At 36.7% G+C, this 10,312-nt stretch overlaps 1 long non-coding RNA gene across 1 annotated transcript; it reads right to left on the bottom strand.

Moving 5' to 3' along the window:
* Nucleotides 1–8,614: 8,614 nt before the first annotated feature.
* On the bottom strand, nt 8,615–9,791 carry LOC145168817 (uncharacterized). The gene is made up of 2 exons (XR_013742122.1): nt 9,363–9,791; nt 8,615–9,012 (listed from the first exon to the last, which is right to left on the bottom strand). It is a non-coding gene; the product is annotated as an uncharacterized LOC145168817 (long non-coding RNA).
* Nucleotides 9,792–10,312: the final 521 nt, after the last annotated feature.

A 10,312-nucleotide genomic window follows, 5' to 3' on the forward strand; every position in this document is an offset into this window, starting at 1 on the left:
CCTGAGTCACTAGCTCAATCTCCCTCTTCCGAGCATTTACCTGGAGCTCGGCAAATGTTCGGTATGCCGAGTTCGCCACGAACTCCCGAATATCTCTCCTTAGTATGCTCAAATATCTACTCATGCGTGCCTGCTCAGTAGACACGTGCACAGGGCAGAACAACGCCCTCTCATGAAACATCCGCATGATCACCGTCACAGACTCTGTCCCCTGCTTGAGGGACAAGAACTCCTGGGCCAAACGTTCCCTCTCCACCGGGGGAACATACTCGTCTCTAAACATAGTGGTGAACCTCTCCCAGGTCACCGTGGTAAGCTCTGCAGGAGTAAAATCTGCCGTCACAAATTTCCACCAGTCCTTCGCCCCCAAGCGAAGCTGGTTCAGCACGAATCGTACTCTCAAATGTTCCGGACAGGAACAAGTGTAGAAACATCCCTCAACGTCAGAGATCCACCTCATCGCGGCTATCGGATCCTGTGTCCCATAAAACTCTAGTGGCTTCGTGTTGCTGAACTCTCGGTACAGCAACGAGTCACCCCCTTGCGGCCTAGCAGCGGCAACAGCTGCAGTGACTGCAGCAGCAGCAGCCTCGGTCAGAGCAGCATATCGCTCGTCGAATGTCTCAATCAGGGTGGTCTTGATAGACCCAAACATCTCCGGAATCTCTGCCCGAATGGCTGCGGCCACCTCCTCGTGAATCATTCTGCGGATCTCCTCATCGCTAGTACCACTGGTACCACTGCCTCCTGGGTTGTGGCGCGTTCCCACCATGATGCCTCTGAAATAAGACATAAAATAATCAGATACTCGACCGAGATTACTCACACTCGATCAACCATTCCTACTTGTTCCTTCGCACCCCAAGGATTCTTACTTGGTATTTTTACCGATCCGGTGCTTTCAGTAGTACAGGCCCAATACTACCTTCCACACCGTATCCGTATTCACATCAAGTCCTCCTCTTAGGATCCCAATTCGCAAGTACCCTATACCCTCTGACTTCAGCCTACTCTTAAGCTGACTTCTCACAAGCTACTCTCTGCTACATACATGCACTCAAATCAACTCACAGCAGCATAAACTCCTAGGCTAAGGCATCACATATCAGGCCACCCTAGTCCTAAGATATGATTTACCTAGCCTACTCTAGCATGCGTAGCACATCACATAATATCTCATAACACATAATGTAAGGGTATTTTGGGAAATCACCGTTCGGGCGCTGGCTGATCGTACACACTGCTCCCTTTTGCTTTTTCTCAAAATCTTTTACTCTTCTTAGAAAAATTGTTTCTTTTATGAAAATTTTTCTCAAATCCTCAGTTTGAGTTCAGATACGCCCGAAGGTGTATCCGAATCCCTCAAACCAAGGCTCTGATACCAACTTGTAACGACGTGAATTTTCAAAACAATTTTTCATTTTTCAAACATAACATTTCTCATTTAAATCATTTCAAACATAAGTGTATCAAATGTTATCACGGTAAAACACATCCCAGAATCTCAAATACAAAATCCTCTGTCAGTGTGTACAAATCATGTCGGCGCCTTCCCGCGATCCTCGCTAGTACCTGAAACACATATCATATAACACGGTAAGCATAAATGCTTAGTGAGTTCCCCAAAATACTACATACAACACATAAGCCACTCGAGGCTGTAGCTCTACGAGACCTTCCGGTCAATGTGTCTCAGGGGCCTTTCGGTCCCACAATCCGAGTAGACCTTCCGGTCCTACTCTGTTGACCTTCCGGTCCATACCATGTTGACCTTCCGGTCTATATCATGTTGACCTTCCGGTCCATACCATGCTACTCAAAACATACATAACATATACATATCACATAGCAACATATATCACATACTCGTCATAGCACATAAGACCTTCCGGTCACACATAATTACCACTCTAGGTAAGGTATAGTGAGAAGACTCACCTCGTATGATGTCTAGTAAACTCTCGTGCTTGATATCCCCGATCTAGCCTCCGCCTAATCACATAAAGTAATTTATCTCTAATTAACAACGATTCTCATAGGCCAGACTAATCCCTTCCTATAATCTCCCAGAAGGGAAAAAGACCATTTTACCCCTCCAATGGTCCAAATATACACATGCTGACCAACCCTAAAAGTCAACGAAAGTCAACTCCAGTCAATGGTCCAACTCTGACCAGACTCGCCGAGTGCACTTGGGGGACTTGGCGAGTCCATACATGTCCGCTGACTCCTCCTAAGGCCTCACTCGACTCGCCGAGTTAACCTCTCAACTCCACGGGTTACCACTGGTCACGAATCGCGGGGCAACCCGATCCGACTCGTCGAGTCCTCTTATGGACTCGGCGAGTTTCCTCCATGGCAACACTCATTTGACCTTCTGGGGTCAGATCTGTTTCTCTAACTTATAGATCTGACCTTCTAACACCCAAAAATCACGTAAAGGTCCAAACTTTATGCTCATGCAACACTCATATGGCTCTATTTGATGAATTAGTTCTAATATGACAACCATGATCCAAAACCCAAAAAGGGACTGCATAAAGCTGGATGCTTGGGGATCTCTGGACCTCTCAAGGTCCAGATCTAAGGTCTATTTCATATTGGGACTTCTCATGCTCTTATTCCAACTCAAGAAAGGGTAAAGAAACCCTTGATTCAAGAAGCCTACACAATAAAGAAGAAAAGGGTCGAATTGCTACCTCAAAGTGAAGCCTCCTTGCTTGAAAGTCTCAGAACAACAACCTCCTTTGGTCCTTCTTGCTGGATCACTTCTCCTCCTTAGTAAAATCACAACAAATGGTTCAAGATGGCTCTCTCTCTCACTACACACGCTCAAATATGTTAGGGTTCTTTTCTCTGAAAGGGTGGCCGCAAATGAAGGCTATAAGGACCCTCATATAGGGCACATGCCCAAGGATTTAGGGTTTCTGCCAACAGCACGGACTAGTCGAGTCCATTCACTGACTCGTCGAGTCCACTCATTAATCCGAGTCATCAATCGCAATCCTACTCGACGAGTTAGGGCATCAACTCGTCGAGTCACTCCTCATAACTCAAATAAATAATCAAATGACCATACCTGGGAATCCGGATGTTACACATAGCCTTGCTTCTCGAACTTCACCACAAAACACCCACCATGGGTAGGTTTCCTTACGTCATCGTCCTCAGAGTCTGTGGACCACACTTCAACTCTATCGTCATCACTTTCCTCTTGCACTATCAACACAGGTTTCGTATTTGATGAACTTTTCTTTCGGAGCTCGTCTATTTTCTGAATGTAGTAGGCCTCGTCTTTTTCCTTATCCTTCTTCTCATTTTGCTTACGTAGCAAGCATTCCTTTGCGAAGTGATTCTTGCCATGACAATAATTAGTCATAACCAAAATCACCTAGCAACATCTTTTCTTTCTTTTCCACATCATTCTGAGAGTTCTTAAAACCCTCCTCTCTTGGCTTTTCGAAACTTGAGTTTCCCTGCTTGTATTTGTTTCTGAAACGAGAGAAACTCTTCTTCAATAATTTCTTTGGGTTTGACACCATCAATACTCTGTCTTCTTTTGAGAGTTCATCATCCGAAAAATCAGATTCAGAACCATCAACAAATGACTTCTTACCTTTAGCAACCAATGCCAAAGATCCAACATTAGAGACAAGTTTCGCTTCCTTAGTAACCTCATCTTCGTGAGATTTCAGAATACCCAAGAGCTTTGCCAACAAATAGCTTTTGAATGGTTCGTGTGCTTTAACAGTGGAAACTATAGCCTTCCATTCGGATATGAGACCATTCATGAACGTAACCTTCTGTCCACTAACTCGCCGCTCAAGATTGTATTTAAGCATTCTGCTTAACAGGTGATTGAAGCGATTGGCTGTCTTTTCTAAGTTCTCCTCTGATTTTTTCGCAAAAGATCCAAATTCTAACAGAAGTGTTGTCTGCACAGAATTTTGCAAGTCGTCATCACCTGAATACAATTCCTTCAGTCTATCCCAGATTCCTTTTGCAGTATCACATGCATTAAAAAGACGGAATGTGTCAGGAGGAAGAGCAAATCGAATAATTCTCATTGCTTTTAGATTGCACATCAGCTTGATCTTCTCATCATTTTCAGGATTGTCTGCAATGATATAATCATAATCCTTCTGGGTTTTGACTTCTTTCTTCGTTACTAAATATTTATATGTTTCTTCTATCATTGCATGCCATATTGTAGAACCATGTTCTTTGATTCCCAGTATGTAATCTTCAAATTGAAGCGCCGAGACCTCATAATCTTCTGGAAAAATGATGGGAATCCTTGTTGTTGAACTGATGCTACTTGGGAGATTGAATGAAAGAGAGTGAAGATCTTAGTTAGCCATAATAACGAGAATTCAAGAAAACAAAAAAAATATAGAATCAGATGTGTAAACTAAAATCGAGTTCAAGGGTAAACTAAAGATCTGGATCTGGAATCTACGATAGATTGAGACGATTGTGACAGCAAGAATAGATCTGAGAAAATCGTAAAACCCTAATGCAAAACCTTTTACTCGACAGAAGAATAGCGAATTAATTACAATATCTCCTGATCTGATACCAATTGTGAGAACAATAAAGATCGATAGATTCTATATTTGCAAGATGAATTAAAGACAAGAAACGACAATGATTAAAAAGGTGTCGAATGATTACTGATAATAGCAATAGAATAGTTATTGAGCCAGAACTACTATGTACGTGCTTCAAAAGTTGTAACCCTAAAAGTTACATGCACACTATATATAGCCTAAGACAAACAACGGTTCCGAACATGGACATGCCCATTTCGGAATCTAATAACATTCATTTGACACAACATATTATAAGACCTAACACAAATAGATAGAGACAACTTTCTTTCTCAATCTGACTGGGTGTTTACTTTAAATAGAGGAGCAGTTACTTGGAGAAGTTCCAAGCAAGAGACAGTGACTGATTCTACCTATGAATCAGAGTACATAGCGGGTGCGCGGGTGGGAGTAGTACCGGGATGGGTGACCCCCTAGGAAGTCCTCGTGTCGAGTGACCCAAAGCGGACAATATTGTGATACGTGCCAGAGGGGGATGTTACAAATGGTATCAAAGCTAGGGCACGAGTCGATGTGTTCGACGGGGACGTCGAAACCTATAATAGGGGGTGAAGGTGGGGTACACCTGATCCCACATCGGCTTGGAAGGAGAACGAAAAATTTCCTGATAAGGGGGTGTGGATACCTTCCTTGTCACAACGCATTTTAAAGTCGTGAGGGCAGCAGATCCCATAAGAACTCTATAGTTAAGCGTGCTCGGGCGGGAGTAGTACCGGGATGGGTGACCCCCTGGGAAGTCCTCGTGCTGAGTGGCCCAAAGCGGACAATATTATGATACGTGCTAGAGGGGGATGTTACAAATGGTATCATATACCTTAAAAATTGAAAACATAGGTTTGTCTCTCCTATTTAAACTTCAAGTCTTTCCTATTATACATTACTTGTAATCAAATTGTATATAATGTCACTTGAGGACGACTTCGTTCAAAAAGAAACTAAATGTCATTTGTTTTTAGGGAAATCTCCAGAAAAGTCCTAAATTTTTTCCTCTTATTTACGAAAATGTCCCAAACTAAATTTTGTTTACGAAAAAGCATGAATTACCGGTAAAAATGGTGATTTGACCCATTTTTCCAGTTTTCCGGTTTTATTACTTACCTGTTTCACTAAAGTCCTATTATTTTATCCTAATTTGCGAATAAGTCCCAAAATAAAATTTACTGATGATTTGGTCTTTTTCTCTATGTAACATACATTTTACCGGTTTCATTGCTGACCCGGACGCCTAGTCATTAAATGAGATGATGAGATGGATATGTTGAGTTATATAATGCTATGTTTAGCATAAAACTTGATATCTTGATGTATTGTATATCTTTTTGGAACATAAAATGCATCCAACGAAGACCACAATAATTATATAAACTAACAACAACTGCGTTATTTTTTACGTTTATAAGAAATATCAAATTGTCTATCTAATCTTATGTGACTCAATATATCCATCTCATCAGACATCAACTCATTTTCTGCCCTTTTTTCTTGGAAACACACATTTTATTGGTTTCATTGCTGACGTAGATACATAGTCATAAATGAGCCGATGAGATGGGTATCAAATTTTATAGTAAATGTGGCATTATATAACTCATCGTATTCATCTTATCAGCTAATTTAATGACTAGGTGTCTAAGTCAACAATGAAACCGATAAAATGTATGTTACTTGAAGAAAATGGCCAAATCATCAGTAAATTTTATTTTGGGACTTATTCGCAAATTAGGGTAAAATAATGAGACTTTAGTGAAACATGTAAGTAATAAAACCGGTAAACCGGAAAAAATGGGTCAAATCGCCATTTTTACCTGTAATTCATGTTTTTTCGTAAACAAATTTTAGTTTGGACTTTTTTGTAAATTAGGGTAAAATTTTAGGATTTTTATGGAGATTTCCCTTGTTTTTATAATAAGAAACATAGTTGTTTGAAATAGGCTCTGGGTGTCATAATGATTATTGTGTGTTGTTTTTATTTTATTAAAGTTTCACTGGACCTAAAAATTTAATTAGTTATGATAAGTTTCAAAATTTTAATTAGTTATGATAAGTTTCTTTTGAGATTCTTGGTTATTTTCTTCTTTTATAGTAGTTGTAATCAGATTGTAACCAATAACAACTATAGAAGATGTTTTGATCATTCCCAATAATTTTTAAGATAAAAAATTTCCTTTATGCCTTTTTTTGAAAATGTTTTGATCTGATTGTAGCAATTATGTTGACTAGTATATTTAGCCACTATATTGATTGATAGTTTAATATAAGAGGATTGCAATCATATTATAGCCATTACACCTTTTTGCAAATGTTTTGATGAGATAAAAGCCATTATGTTGATTGATATTTTAGTATAAGAGGATTGTAATCAAATTTTAGCTAATATTCCTTTTTGTAAATGTTTTGATCAGATTATAGCCACTGTGTTGATTGATATTAAGATTACACCTTTTTTGCAAATGTTTTGATCTGATTGTAGTCATCATGCCTTTTCTTTTTCCTTATATAGTTTCTTATTGTTTTTAACATCTATCATAAATAGTTCTTATGGATCAACAACTTCAACTACTTCTACACATCATCGACAAGTAGTAAACGAATGAGAAAAAAATTGCTACCCTGGCTAGAACGAATGTCAAATGGGACCATGGTATAGACTTGGGTGATATGAATGTGATATATAAACATTGTAATTCAACATGTAACAGTTGGATCATTAAAACATCATATATCATGAACAAGTAATTAACAATGTTGCGCCTTGTTGAAAGGTCCCCAAAACTGTTAGACTAGTACTTGAATTTGCTAATTTGTTGGAAGGAAATAGTTTGGCGAAAAAGAAAAAGGGATGTGTAGTCTCAATTGGTGAAGATGAAGAGACATGTGAAATAACAATAGAGGAAATATGCAAAATTTTGTTACAAAGAATGTAAAATTTAAAACACATTGTATTTAAATTGCAAGACAGAAAAGAGTTTTCAAACAAATTGCAAGATTTTTTTACACAAGTAGAATACCTTTTAATTGTTGTTATAATCATAAGTTCAATAAAATGATCAAAATGGTTCGTGAATATGGTAGAAAGCTTTAATCCATATTCTTATCACGTGTGTTGAAAGAACATATGGTGATGACAACCTAGCAAAGATGATTGATCTCCAGTTCGATTAATTCACTGGTGGAAGAGGAATCTTTAGCCTTAATGTAACTAAACTAACAAGGAAATGGAAACTTTATTGAGCTAGGACACTCAAGTTGAGAAATTAAGTTGGCCATATATGATATTTTAAAATTTTATGAAGGATAAATATGATATTTAGAAATTAAGTTGGACATATACGATATTTTAATGTTTAATAAAGATATATACGAAATTCTCCCTAAAAATGAAAATTAGATGAACCTTTTATTGGTTAAAGTTCAAGTCAAACTTAAGTTTATGATGGTTGTGGAGATGATGATTGTCTTGAAAGAGCTAGAGATCAATTACATGAGTTGTTATTCCTTTAATCCATGATTTTAATTTGACTATGATAATTTTTTAGTTTTATATGTCACGTTTAATTATAGACGCGGGTGGTGGAAGAGAATTGGAGAAGACGATGAGTTGAATTTAGAACGTATGAGAGAAATGATATAGACGTGTTAAACATTTTATAACTTGCAAACAATCAATTGATGGATAAAAACATTTTTTTTTTCATATTATAAACTTGTATATATTTTGTTTTTGTTAAGACCCTAAGATTATGATTTAATCTTTATGATTTACAAAGCAAAAATAATATTCTATGAATCCCATTCTTGACTATCTTGTATTCACTTTTTGAATAACTTTGCAAGTATTATTTGTTAACAAGATAAGACCTATAAGACACTGTGATAGTCTAAAGTTGCCGGGAAACACAATGATAGGTGAAACTTTTTGATGGATGAAACAATTTTAAAACATTATGTTTTTTTTATTTTGCATGATATTCCACGATATTACAATTTAATTAAAACTATAAAACTTAACAAAAAAGAAGATAAATATTTAGAATTTAGATAAATAAAAATAGGTTATAAAAGTACAGGTTATTTTATAATGTCTATTTTACTTAAAATTTGAAATAAAAAAGAGAGATGACAATATTTAACTTTAATAAATTGTATTTATTTAATTCTTTTAGAAGCCACCTTCCTCATGTGCAACAGCTTTGACTTTTCAGAATCATGGCAGAATGCTCATGCTGATTATATTACAAGACATATTGCAGACTTTACAAAGTACCTGAAGCACCAGATACTCCCTCTTCTTTCATTATCTTCTCCTCTTTGTATCTGCGTCTTCTTCGATAACCAGTAAGCTATTAATTTTCCTTTTACATCTCTCCACAATCAAAACTTTGCCATCTTCGTTCATCGGTTCCTGCAACCATTTTTCAGTTTTCTTCAAGTTCTTTTAGTTTTTCTTTCCTAAATTCTGATAGGAATTGCAACAATTCCCAAAAAGTTCATTCAAACTTTCATCCAGTAAAAAAAATTACAAAACAATTGGGTCAAAAGATTCAAGAATCGTTGTATCAATATGTTAAGAACTGTTCATGCTTAATGCGTTAATTATCAATCGAAAAAATACACATTAAGAAAAAAAATCGACCTATGAACCGGATCTCTTCGGATTTAAGAACTTCATCCATTGATGAAAACAACTTTAACAATAACAACAATCAATATACAGATTAATGGACTAAAAAGGGAATGGGGGTGGGTACTTACAGGTTCAGACGCAGTTGAATCAGTTGATTTTGTGATGATTTCTGCACAAGGGTCGACATCTAAGGAGGTCAAAGGCTCTAATCCATCATTGCCATGCGGATTGGGGTTCAAGAGCGAATTGGGATCGATTCCTGGAGGATGAATTACAGGTGCAGGAATGTTAAAAGAGCGCAGCAGAGGGTAAGGGTTTGGAAACAAGAAGAACGAAGATGAAGATGGAGATGGAGATGAAGATGTCTGCTGTTCTTTCAACATGTTAGGTTTAGAATCAGGGGTTTAAGGGTTTTGCAGGGAAAGATTGCTACAAGCTTTAAAGTTGTTGAATCAAATTTACAGTATTTATGGAAGGAGTTTTGAGACGAAGACTGATCTATGGAATTCTTGTGATATTTTACTCTTAAAAGTAAAATTGGAAATATATAATTTGATGTAGCGTGGGGCCGAAGTAACCAAGGTATTTACTTCTCATTTAATGAAAAATTATTCGATAAATACCGGCCATATCGGCTAAAATGGTTATGAAGAGTGCACTTTATACAGCCGTTAGATAAAGAATTATGTTTTTCTTTTTGATATGTATTGATGTATTCTTTATGTTAGTTTTCAGTTTTATTTTTGTTTATTCATAAATTAGGTGTGAGACCGTGTATTATATGGAGTTTTTTTTAAATAATATAAAATTATAAGCATTGCATAATTTTTTAAGTAATATTTTTATATAAATACAAATGATATAACGAATAAAATAAGTATTTCAATATATAAAAATGATGATAAATACAAAGGATATAATGAATAAAGTAAGTATTTCAATACATATTTTATAAATGATGATAAAAATTATGGTGTAAACATTAAAAAAACTTAACCGATCATTGTCGCTATAATTGTGGACGATTATCAAAATAAACCAATTTTTGATGAATATTTCATTATTATAAACCAATGTT

This window comes from Lactuca virosa, chromosome 4, assembly GCF_052849685.1.
Source record: "Lactuca virosa cultivar CGN04683 chromosome 4, Lactuca_virosa_CGN04683_v6, whole genome shotgun sequence".
In the NCBI taxonomy this organism is placed as follows: Eukaryota; Viridiplantae; Streptophyta; class Magnoliopsida; order Asterales; family Asteraceae; genus Lactuca; species Lactuca virosa.